This window comes from Lagopus muta, chromosome 4, assembly GCF_023343835.1.
Source record: "Lagopus muta isolate bLagMut1 chromosome 4, bLagMut1 primary, whole genome shotgun sequence".
Lineage (NCBI taxonomy): Eukaryota > Metazoa > Chordata > Aves > Galliformes > Phasianidae > Lagopus > Lagopus muta.
In genome coordinates, this window is record NC_064436.1 from 17,162,347 (window position 1) to 17,175,864 (window position 13,518).

General features: G+C 37.7%; 1 protein-coding gene across 6 annotated transcripts in view; it reads left to right on the plus strand.

Annotated features, from left to right (window-relative positions):
- Window positions 1-13,518, plus strand: part of GRID2 (glutamate ionotropic receptor delta type subunit 2) — a 693,845-nt gene that overhangs the window by 15,390 nt on the left and 664,937 nt on the right. The window lies entirely within an intron of this gene.

Sequence of the window (13,518 nt, forward strand, 5' to 3'; positions counted from 1 at the left end):
TCCTTGCAGAAGTACAATGAAAACTTTCTCCTTTTTGTAAGAATCAGAGCTCTTTCTCTTATTAATTTAGGTATAAAGATCTCGAGAAATTCCAGTCTGCCCCTAGTAACTCACACTACTTTCCCAGGTTTTCACATGGAAGGATTAATCAGTTATGAAGCTTCTTGCTTAAGCTTCTGCAGAACCAGGCTAAGTGAAAGATTTCTTAGCTGTCTGTGGCTCAATCCAACCAACCATTGTATTGTACTATCATTGAGAATTATTTTACTTTATTCCATTTGAGAGAGAGGATACAGAGAGGCACCTTCCATTGTGATAGAAAATGTTTACCTGAGGCACAGTGAATGGAACTTTGTCTTATTTTAAGGGTATTTTTGTTGATTTTTGTTTGCTTTTTTCTTCTTCTTTTTTTTTTTCTTTTCTGTTGTTGTTTACCCTGGAAGGCTTTTGTTTCATTTCTTATCTGATTTAGAAATGAAAAAGCAAGAATAGATGGATTTTTCTACTCATTTCAGTAAAGAATAGGATGATGAAATAGAAGTGGCCAGCTTACACTCACCAGCCAGAAAACTTGCCTCTGCAATGGAGCTTCATGCTTACTAGGTGCTGGGTAACCTGTATCATGTCTACCATAGAACTGTTTCTGGTAACAAATCCAGCTCATAGCTTTGTGTCAGATTGTGCATACTATGGATCGGGTGTAATGTTATCCTCCTTTCATACCTTTCCAAGTAGACTAGGATGTTGTCCTGACCACGTTGACCCTCATCCTTTGTGTGTATGCTACTGCCTACCTTTCTTATTTCCAAAAAACTTATTGCTTCTCATCCCCATCACATGCAAATTTGCCCTTATTCTTCTACCACAGATGCCACTTACAAGGGAGAGTACAGACTTTACATGCAGAGAAGTGGTTTCTCGAAATGCCAAGGGGCAAAGCCAAGCAAGAGGAGAGTTTTCTGCTGCTTGGCAGATACTTACCACAAGCAGTTGTTTGTCTCGGGCCAGTTCCTCCAGAGTGAGTTTGATACCTACAATGACATTTATTGTCAGAGTACTCGTATTGCAAGCAATATCCTTGGGCTTTTTGGAGGTCCAGACCTTTAAGATAACGTGACTGTATGTGAGATCTGGCCTAATAGTAGCTAGGAAGGGGAGAAGTTTCTGAGGCAACAGCTGTCACTGAAACTTATAGCTAAGCTACAAGAAGTGTACCATGTTCCCTGTTGCTATTCATCTAACAGCATTGCTTAGTGTTCATGTTGTGTTAATAGCACAGTCCCACCTGAGATCACGGCTCTGTTTTATGTGCTGCGTATGTAGTAAAAAGCGGTCTGTGGTAAAGTTCCTGTAATCTTGCTGTCTTGTTGTTTCTTGTCAACTTCATTTACTTGGTTTTATGCCCCAGGACAATGCTCTTGTATTCATGTTTCCAGAAAGGCGAGAGAAAGCTTCAGTAATAGTTTTAGCCTGAAACCATGTAGGGAAATGTTTCTACTTCTATTACCTCTTATTTTCCCCATCTGTGCTGACAGATTATATTTATTAACACAACATAATTTTTGGAGCCAGAATCAAAATCTTCTTAAAATTGCTTATTTATCAGTCTGTTCCTCATAAAATAGGATTTTTAGGTTCTTGCTGGTGTCATTTCCACAGTATGGCATCAGTTTGGGTCCTAGGGCTAACTTTCCTGGGCACAGTACCAAACTCACTATTCCTTAGTCTGCTGTTTTGTATACAGTATTCAGCTGCTTTTATGCACAACAAAAGTGAAGATCAGATTTTTTTTTTTTCAATTTTCTAACCCGTAATCATAAACTGTGCAGCCAAGAAGTTTATGCAATGACACAACAGATTTTGCACACATTTGCTTTTATGTCATGTGAAACAGTGTTTTTGCCTTCACCCGCTGACCAGGAGGCATCTGATTGCAACTACAGCCTTGAAATCTTCTTAAACTTAAATTTTTTTTCCTATTCTGCAAAGATCTGAAAACGTATCATCATCTCGTCTCACCTGCTGAGCAACCCAGACGTCATGTTCACTTGAACCTGTTGCTGGATCCAGATGGAACTTTATTTCTGTGTTATTTCTTTTTAGGTAATAGCTCCTGGTGGAACTGTCATAAGGATAAAGATTACTGCCTTACTTCTTTTTCTTATTTCTAGTGGGAATGTGACAAAGGGACAACAGTTTTAGAACAGACAGTGGCTGCTACATTTTCAAGTGGTGCGTGTAATTCATAGCTCATCTTATTTTCATTATCCCTGAAAGTTGCAGTTGTTTGGCCACTAACAGAGTCTGATAGACATGACTGTGTGGACATTAGGGGGAAAAATGAATTTCCATGAGACACATTGCCAGAGTTATTTAAAAGGAAAAAAAGGCGACTGTAACTTTATTCTTATAGATGATAACTTTACAGTAAACATCGTGTCCTCTGTCCTCTGCTGCAAAACATTTGGAGAAATGCTTGTGTAACATTATCCCTTAAACTTGTTTGTTTTTTTGAACTCCTCCTAGTATGACTTATTATGTTAGTATGAATCATGCCATTGGCTTTATTGAACTTCGGATCACACCTTCTGTATTTATCTGATTCTTTCTTGCTGTTTTATACTTCCCCTCTCCTTCCCATCTATTACTTCCTTGATTTTTTTTCTTTTTTTCCCAAAGTCATTAGTAGCTGCCAGTACTCATAAGCAGCTTCTCAGGAATGAACATGGAGTATTCACAAACGCGTCAGAGAGAATGCTTAGAGAAATTTTCACACTTCTAGATTTAAACATAGGTGAAGATTTTGCTAAGACATTATTCCAGTGATTGTTCTAATCTGTTGTATTGCTTTTGGTATTTTTGCCTCAAGATGTGAAAATGTGATTCAGTATTTAGTTTATTTTCAGTGGGCTTAATGTCCTTCTGAAGCTCTGATTGTTGTCAACAAGCAAAGACAGATAGGATGGACCACTGGTATCCACAGATGTCTGTCCAGGGCAACTATTGTGGTTTTTTTCTTTTTCTTCTCCATGCTTAGTTCATTTGAGTGAGAATGCATATTTCCGCTGACAAAAATAGAGACAAAAAGTAATTTTATAGTTGAGGAATAAAACCAGAATATATGAAACGTGGGTTCAATTTTGGATTCTTTTCTAACTTTAAGGAAGAAACACAATGATTGAAGAATGTGAGCTGCCAAAATGAAACCGTCTGGGCTCCTTATACATTAGAGTTGCTGAGGCAATGTGATACCCTCCTCAGCTTTTGTCTTGACTTGTTGAACTTTGGATTTTTCATGTAGATAGTTATATCCCTTCATCGAATGTACTCTGCCTTGTTGGCTGAGTTTGCAAGCTCTTTAAGTTGTGCTCTATCTTGCATTGTGTTGTATCACAGAATCACAGAATGGCCAGGGTTGGAAGGGAACTCAAGGATCATAAATCTCAAACCCCCTGCCACACACAGGGCCACCAACCTCCCCATTTAATACTAGACTATGTTGCCCAATCCAATCTGGCCTTGAACACCTCTAGGGATGGTGTATCCACAACCTCTCTGGGTAGCCTTTTCCAGCATCTCACCACTCTCATCTCTGACATCCAACCTAAATCTTCTTCTTGTATGTCCTTAGCCAATCACTGTGACACTATTTTCAACTGAGATCTTTGAAGTTTACTTTACAACTGTTAGTTGTAAAAATGGTTATTTTTGCATAATTGACTAGAGCAAGCTATTTGTTTCAGGAATGCAAAGTTCAGAGGCAAGCAGTGAGCATATTCTATGATACACTTCCAAGAAAATTGTTTGCGAGTGATGGAGCAAGACTGTTCAGTCACGTACTGGAAGGTGAAAAGTGCTGGAGTGTTGCTGTTACTAGCATAAACAGGGGATTTGCGTGCAAGTTAAAAATATGTATGCATATTTTTGAAAGCAGTCAGCTTCTAGCTTGTATAAAGTTGGCTATGACATGTTTTCAAATGGTATTGTAAACGCATTTCCACAGTTACATGGAACTACCTCTTTCTTATTTTTACATGTTCTTACTAGCGTTGCTGGCTAACTTGTATTATCAGAGGAATTTTTCTACTTTGCATTTTTGTCACAGATTTCAATAAGAATCTGGAGTACTCAGTTTGGAGATGTAACACTGAAAATTGTAGGTTATTCCCTGAGTTAGCAGATGAGTTTTGTTTGGTTGGTTGTTTTTCCTCTGACATCTACTGTAATTCCATCAAATAGTAGGCTAATTAAAGCAGTCATATTTCTGCAATGCAAAGCTCAAACAAGTGAAAATATTAAGACACATGCAGTGAACGTGGATAGCTTGCTATCAACACTGTGCATTTTTGGAGGGGTGGTTACACGAGGTTGTTGTACACCCTCTAAAATATATACAATGTTCAAAATGATCTTAGTAATCAGTGGAGTTTCAAAATAATACATATGTAGAAATAGTCCTTGGTGGACAGTGTAAATTGTCTGTATGGTCATTGCTTATGTTCATCTTTCAGATATTTTGGGGGAAATTAGTTCCAAGTCATTGACTGACGTAAGCATTTAAAAAAATAATAAATAAATACTAAAAAAGGTAAGCCATGTTGTCTGAATGAATATGCTGTATCCCTTTCTAGTCATTCAAATAATGCCCACTGTAAAATTCTCAAGAATGTCCTGCTTTGTGCCTGCGGTTTCTATAACTGCAGACTCATCCTTCTCGCTTGGCTGTTCTTGTGTGTATGTCTGTCCCTCTTGCTCTGTCTGCAGCAGTAAACTCTGCTTAACTTTCCCCATCGCATATATAGTTGCACTGTGCAGGTGTACGAGTACAGAGGATATCAAATATTGTATGGGAACTGTTGACTCATGGCCTGAACCTCTGATTGATCACCTGAGGCAAGGACTGATTCAGGCCATGGGAGCACAGGTGAAGGCAATTCAGCTGTGTGAACGAAGTGGTGAAGCCTGGCTGCACCTCTCCTAGACCCTATTTAAGGGCTGACTGGAGCTGGGGAAGGATCACTTTCTGGAGATTCCTCCTTTTGGAGTTTTCTATGGTGAGCCTGGGATATGAGTGAGTGTTTCATTTTTTGATTGTCTGTTTCCACCACTATGATCTTTTTAACTATAAATAAAATACCATCCTAACCATGCCACTCTTCTTACTGTACATTTGTTAGCTGTACACTCTTCTGTGTGGAGATGTCTGTATGCTGTAGTTTACAGCATAGTTTACTGTATTATTTACAGTGTTTAGAAGAATTAAGTTTGAATGAGCTTTCAGAAGTTTGTGTGCTTCACAGCTTATTTTGAAATAGTTCAGAGTCTTTGTTCAGAAGTTCTCTTAAAATAATGAATGTTTTTATGGTATTTTGTATCAGGGAAAGCAGTATAACTAGAATTTTTTTAGAGTTACCCAGCAATTGTATGTCTTAAATATTACACGTGAATTCATATTCTGGGAAGATTTGGATTGTTTATTATGCTAGTTGGATTAATCAGATCCTGTTTAAAAACTAATAGAAAGAGATGTCAGTGCTCAGTGTAATACTTTAGCAAACAAGGTCAGATTAGCAGTGCACTTCAGAAGTAAAAAATGACATTGTGGTTAAAGCAATTGACTTGTACTTGAGATTCCAATTTTTTTTTTTTTCTTTTCCACAATTTTTTTGGGGGGTGACACTGGGCAAGTTACATACTTTGCTTTATTATTTGAGTGACAGTAGCTCTGCTTTTATCTTCTGATTATAAAGAAAATATGGAAGACTTGGGGCATCCAAGCAGGATTTGGAGCTTCAAAGAAACAAACAAGACTCCCTGTCTTGAGAATTTCTGCATTACTTTAAGACAAACTGCGAATATTCTGTTCTGTCTGAATGATAAGATCTGTAATATGTAACAAGTGTGCCATTGCCAGATCTTGACAAGGTGATGACAGCATATATATAAAAATGATTTAATGTTGTAGTGGGAATACTTCCTAGGCTGTTCATACATGTATTTACTTACATAGTCACAAATAAGTGCATACTTCTACTATTTTGTTCCCCCAACAATATTCAAAGATTTACTTACACCACTATTGAAAATGGAATATTGCTTCCATTTCAGCAACTGTTTGTAAACATTGATGTGAATAATTTGCCAATTTCTGGTTGAAAGTGTATTGCAGAACCATGGCTGACCCACATAATAATGTCAGAAGTAAGGAGAATGCTAAGTAAGAAAAAAAGACAAACACACTGTGCCGTGCTGCTTGCTTTTTTGAAAAGAAATATATATATAAAATTGGTGGGTATTGGTTATTTTTGTGGCTTAATGACAGTTGCTTATGCTGTGCTGTTTAAAAGAATGCCTTAATTTTGACTGAGATTTGAGTACTTTGTCTAAATGCTGTCCAAATTGGAGGTATAAAGGCTGGTTACTATAGAGGGTGAATAATTTTTTCTGGTTACAAACATTTATCTTCCTGCATAGCAAGTATTTTTCCTTCTGTTCTGTTATGCATATGTAGCTTGATTCTTCTATACTTGATTCTGGATGTGTTTGCATAATCCTACAGTGTTTTCTGATAGACTGTGGAATTAATTTGTTGTCTTATTTTCCTCTTCCCTTGTTCATAATTTATAACTACATAGAACAATGATTAATATGAGGAAAGAAGTATAGTGTGTTGATTGTTCTTTAAATCCATAACTGCACATTAAAAAAAGACAGTCACCAAGAAATTCTGTTTATCAATCAAACAGTATTTATCTGGTTAAGTGGTATCATTAAAAGATGACATGGTCTTCTGTATGAATCACAGAACTGTAGGGGTTGAGAAGGACCTCCAGAGATTTGAGTCTAGCCCCCCCTGATAAATATGGTACCCTACAATAGGTGGCATCCAGCCAGGTCTTGACTATTTCCATGGAATGAGACTCCACAACTTCTCTGGTCAATCTGTCCTAGTGATCTGTCACCCTTATTGTAAATAAGCTCTTCCATGTGCTGTGGAATTGCTAGGTCACAGCATGAAATAATGGCTGTGCATCAGGTGAGAAGGTGTGGCTAACTCAGGGAGCTCAGGTGCAAACAGAAAATATACCTAAGTGACCAGAAGAGGTGGAGCCTGGATCCACCCTTTCTCATCCTTGTTTAATGGTTAGCAGCAGAAGGAGCTGTATCTCTCTGGAGAAAGGTTTTATCTCTCTTAACCTGTCACTAGTTGTTGGAAGGGGTGAACCAGTTTTCCTTTCTTATTGCCTGCTATTGCTTCATAGTGCCTATATCCCATTTGAAGTAACTATCATTGCTTTTTTTTTTTTTTTTTTGCTGCACGTAATGTTAGTATGGAGCTTCCTATGTACAAGTTCTAGGGCGTTACTGTTTGTCCTATTGCTACATACCACTGGAAGAGCCTGGACTCATTAATTTCCTTACTACTTATTTTTAGGTATTTATATACATTTATCAAGTTCCCTCTCAGTTGTCTTTTCCCTAAGCTGAACAGACCCAAGTTACTCAGCTTTTCCTCATAAGGGAGGTGCTGTAGGCCCTGTATCGTTTTTATGGCCCTCCATTGGACTTCTTTTCGGAGATCCCTGTCTTTTTTTGAACTGAGGAGCCCAAAACTGAATATAGCATTCTAAATGTAGTCTCACCAGGGCAACGTACATCTCTCTTAAGCTGCTGGCCACATTCTATCATAGATCAGACTGGGATACTTTTGGCTGTCTTGGCCAACAGGGCAGTCTGCTGGCTGATGGCCAACCCAGTGCCCACCAGAAACTTTGGGTCTTTCTCCTGGAGCTCAACTCTAGTTGATCATACCTTTAACCTGTAAATAAATGTTGTTATTCTCTGTACTATTCTGCCTTTAGTAACGTTTTGCTGATGTTATCGTAATAGATTTAATGTCAAGTCCAGTTCTGTAGGAAGGAAGTAATTTGGTTTCTGCACCACAGCTGATCTGGAAACTTCCTGTAAGGCACTCACTGTGACAACTTCGTCTGCTGATTTTGCTCAGAATGGAAAGATATACATTTTGCTGTGGTTTTAAAAAAAAAAAAAAAAAAAAAAAAAAAAAAAAAAAAACATTCCTTGAAGTTTTGAAGTTAGAATAGGAAGCAAATGAGTGTCCTAGATGGGATTAGCCTATTTATTTTCACATTTTAAGCCACTCAGGAATTATACTGCTAAGTTGTTAGATTAGCCAGTCAGAATGGTTCAAGAGGATGATAAATTTTAGTCATTAACGCACTGGCAATGTGAAAAAGAGTGGGGCTGATACACCAGTCAAAGTAGCTTGAAACTTATTAGGCAATGTATTTCCATCAACAAGTACGTCTGTAGCACTTGAAAAACGTTTACAGATTCAGATGCTTGCTTTCAGTAAGGCATTTGTTTTTATGCTAGCTGTTGTGCTTAGAAACACTTCAAACACTATGGAGAACTGCTCTGCAGTTTCTTGTTCCTTATATTATTTTGCAGCTATTTGATGTCTGCAAAAGGCAAAAGATTTTAGTGTTATGGACAGAGAAAAGATGAGTGCAGTTTGTGGAATGGTTTGCCTGGTTTCATGTGTTCTGTCATACGTGAGATTGATATGGCAAATATGTGTTAATACATGAAAATGTTATACACTCAATTCATCCTTTGAAAGCACAATTGTAATTGCATTCTGTTTGTTTGCAGCAGTGACTGCTGCCTGTCATCGGTGCTGAGTTATTTGCTGTCATATGTGAGCAAAAATTGGCTTTCACAGTACCTAATTCAGACTTTATAGCCTCTTGACTTCCTTCAGCTTGCTTGATCAATTTCTGTTCAAAGTAATTTGATGATAAATTTTGTTTTTTTCTAGTAGAAAAACTTTTTGCCCAGCTGGCAAATGATGGCTTCTGAAAGATTTCTCTTCAGCAGAAACAAAGAAAAGCCATAGCAGTTGTAGTTGTTTGTTTCAAACAAACCAAAGAAAGCATACAGTTTCTTCATAAATTCCTAAAGTTCTTCACAGAACTCATAGAAAAAATTTTTAAGTGAGAGGTTTTCTGTGATTCCAGTAGCGTAAAACTGTAAGAAACTTTCATTCATTAATCAAATAAAAGTAATTTAGTTCAATTGAAAAGGAATGAGTATACCTTCAGTTATCAGAGTTTTATTTGTTGTTCTTGCTTCTGTTGTGCTGTATTTTAGTTGTAAGTGTACTTATTACCAAGGGAATAATAATAAAAATCTCTGTTTAACTTTCTAAAATATATTCTAAGAGCATTCTCTCATTACTGTTATTATTTAGAAAGGTCTCTTGCCAGTTAAACAAGTAAGTCAGATGATTAAAAGTCACTATGGAGTAGGAAATTTGCCAGCCTGTATTTGCTTTTAGACACTAGTTTGATTGGAGGGTTGGAAAAAGGCCATGGAATCCTTCTTGCACAGTCCCTTTCTGTGTACTTTTCATCTATTTAAGAAGTATGCTTATGATATTTCAAGACAAGGTTGAATGGGGTTTAAAACAATCTGATGTAGTGAATATGTGTCTATAGCAGAGAGAGGTTGGAACTAAGTGATCTTTAAGATCCCTTCCAATTAAAACCATTCAAGGGTTCTAGGATTTTATGATTGTAATACCAGTTTTGGAATAGTTTGTGGCCTGCATGCCTATGCAGAACATTTGAGAGAATTTTTGCAAACAGTTAACTAACATGCAAATTGAATTTAATGTGATTATCAATTTAAGCAAGAATCCAATTCAACAACTTATATAGGAATGTCTATAAGTTTTGCTAAAAGGACAGTTATCTGTACATATATTACTTTTGTTTTTAAAGTGCTGGCTGCTTTTAGATGCATTGCAAGTGTTAAGAGTTGGTGAACTAGTTGAGAACCATGCAAATAAGTTAGGCTGAATTTAGCAATCATGTTTAAACAGGAAATTAAATGCACTATGCATAAAAGCATACGGTATAGGGAGATGATTGGTTTTCTATCAGCAAGGCTTCATTGTGATTTATTGAAATTGTTTTGTTTCTGCACAGGGATGTTTGCTTCCAGGAGGGAAATGCTTTCTACATGAGAGGCAGAAAAGTACGATACAGCTGTTTTATCATTTTGTGCCACATATACTGGTATATAGTGAAAACAAAAATAATTCCAGCAAGCTAAAATTCCTAGCATAGGAAAGACACTGGAAGAGAGAAAGTAATATGGAAGAGGAAAACAAGACAGACTGCTTCAAACTGCTTTTTTTTTTCAGAATTTTGCCACTCAGGATTGTTTATGAACTTCTGCCTGTCTAAAGTGATTATTCGTGGGCTATGCGTTTTAGCAAGCAGTTGGTGTAAATGAAGCTTCAGAGAGTTGGTGATGTTAACTTCTGCAGCTGTCACACTGGTAGCATGTCCTACAAATGTGACCATTTTCCAGAGGACAATCCAACATTGCTTTTGAGAGCTTCCCAGAGACTTGAAACTGTCTGAAGTGTACAAGGTCACTTAAAACATATGCTGGATCTCACCAGCACTCCTAGGTGTGAGAACTGCAAGGCTCGGAGTGACCTTGTCATAGCATGTTTAATAGTTTGTGACTTGCACTTGTGGATTCCCCAGTGATAAGATTAGGTCCCTCTTTTTCTCTCTGGACTACTAATAACCTGTAATTTACAAGTGCAAACCAAATGGCAACAAATTCCTGAACCTCCAGTCTTGATCACCATCCTCTCAATGCTGCAGAAAGAAGTAGGTTTTTCCAGCCACAGGAGGTGTTTCTGCCTATTAGGGTGGTGGGGACACCTCTGGTCCAGCCATCACTGTTTGTTTTCCAGCTCAAGGGGTTAGCAAAACAAACTTGTATTTCCACCTGCTCTCAGTATCGCAAATGGCAACTCATGAGATTAAACATTTCAACTTGACCTGTTTGAAGACGTCAGTTTTTAGGGTTGCTGAGTTTGGGCCTCGTTCTAGACCTATTCAGTGGTGCATGTTTGAGCTTTGGCAAGGCTCAAGACCAGGGATGAATGCATAGTCAAAATTGTTTAACTTTCCTTAGCTGTTTTATTGTGTTGAATGTTTCAAGCTGCTGTGCAGAGATGTAAAGTGCAATAAAAACTTAAATATTTGTTTTCCTAAGCCTTCCTTCTCTTTATATAGAGTTTTGTTGTCCCCACTGGGACGCTATAAAAGTTGCTACTTGGAATTGTTTTTGAGAATGAAGAAGGGCTAGTTACGTGATCAGTTGATAAGTAAGGAAATCAAACACTATTATAACATTTATTTGATGCTTTAGGATACTCTATAGATTAGGATGTATAAAGCATATCACTTTCTTAATGCAGTATTGATTTATACTAAACCAGAATAATGCATATTGATTCACATATGCATTCTGTTGACACCTGAAAGTCCCTCCAACCTTTCTGGCTTGGTTGGATTTTCTTGTAATGATACTAAATATCCCACGGTCAATTCACTTTAACAAGTCTCCAAAGCTTGGCAGCGTTGCCCCAGGGCTTGACTACAGGGCAGTTTGCAAAACAAGAGCATAATGATGTTTTACTCTGTTATGTTTTTCCCTATGAGTTGATGAGAGTCTGTAAGAGTAAGTATGTACAATTGTAGATAACATTTCTAGTATTAGTATCATTGTACAATTAGAATTAGGAATTCTGAGAGATGCTCCTGTAAACATGCAGTTTGTTTCTGTTGAATAGGAATAGAATAGTCTCTCTTTGAACTTCAAAGTCAAGAATCATTATGTTGTGCAGGAATTATATCAGCTCTACATTATGAATGTCGGATTCTTATGATTTCTGGCAGGTACTCAGTTGCTTTTCAAGCATCTTCTTGAAAATATGTCATCCATCTTTATTTTAGAGCTCTAAATTTTGCTTCAGTTAGAAGTGACTTTAATGTCTGTGAACGTTGTAATTGATAACATTGTCTTTTCTAAAGATATTTTTATGAACTAAGCACCTTCTTTTAACTTATAGACTTTATATGCATTCTATCCTGTTCTGTTCATCAAATTTGTTTGTGTTGATGTCTTTACCCATTCTCTCCTTGGAAATTACACACCTTTGAAATTTGAAAAACTGAAGATTTAAAGTTGCATGTACAACTGAGAAGAAATCTTAAATTCTGTTCTGCTTCCATATCCTACTTGCTGATACACACTGCTACTGAAAATCAGTTTGTTTTCTTCCTCTTCTGCAACCATTGAGCTAAGTTGCTGCCCAGATGAAATCAGTTTGCCCTTGTTGAATTTGTTTAACTCACTTCTGGACAAATGCTAAGTGCCTGGCTTTCTAACACAGCAGAACACTGCTATCTCTCCTTTGTTACATTAGTGCTCCTACAGAGTCATTTCTTAATGAGATCAGGGACTGAGTAATTTATAATGCTACAGCTAAGGAAGTTACAGTTTATTACATTAATAGAACAAGTGTTTGCTGCTAAACCACTGAGATCTGCTTAATAAAATAGATGAAATTATGAAGGAAGAACCTTTTCCAGCTGTTTGGAAGAATATATTCAAAATTATGGTTGTGGGCAGAAGGCTACGAATAGTACACAATTCAAACATGTTTGTTTGAAGGAGTAGGTGAAGGAGAGCTTTTGGATATGAATTGAAATCAGATAGACTAATACCTTGCGAATAGAATTGTCCAACCCCAACAAAACCTCATAAGTTGCCACAAGTTTTCTGAGCTTTTTACCCTTCCTTTTTTAACTGTGGATGGTATGCAACATGCTAGTGCTAAACCTGGCATCATAAAACACTGAGAGGTGGGAGTTACGCTGTACTGTGGAATGTTTTTTCCTGACTCTTCCTGTATGGTCTCAGAGATTGGCTTGTTGCAACTTGCTCTAAACAGAAAAGGTGATGCATAGGGGAGCCCTGCAAGGTCCAGCCTTCTAGTTTCCCTATGGTTTCATTTCTAAAGTGAGTTGTTGTACAACTGTGTGCTTCGGCTCTTCTTTTTATGATGAGGCTAAATTGAATAGATTTTATGAGATCCTTACCGGCTAGGAAGTGTTAAACTCGCTACTGATGTAAGCTTCATATTAGCAATAATTAAATTTTCAAATAAAGAAATGGGTGGATTGTCACACTCAGGGTTACGGTCAATGGCCCAGTGTCTAAGTGGAGACTAGCGATGAGTGGTTTTCCTCAGGGATCGCTGCTGGGATCAGTGCTATTCAACATCTTTGTAGGCAACATGGGCAGTAGGATCAAGTGCACCTTTATCAAGTTTGCAGATGACACCAATCTGAGTGGTGCAGTTGATAGGCTAGAAGGAAGGGATGCCATCCAGAGGGACCTGGATGGGCTTGGGAGTTGGGCCTGATGCCACCTTCATGATGTTCAACAAGGCTAAGTGCAAGGTCCTGCACCTGGATCAGGGAAATCCTAAGCAGATATGCAGGATGAGCATAGAATGGTTTGAGAGCAGCCCTGAGGAGAAGGTGTATTGGTTGATGAAAGATTCAGCATGAGCTGGCAACATGCACTTGCTGCTCAGAAGGCCAACTGAATCATGGGTTG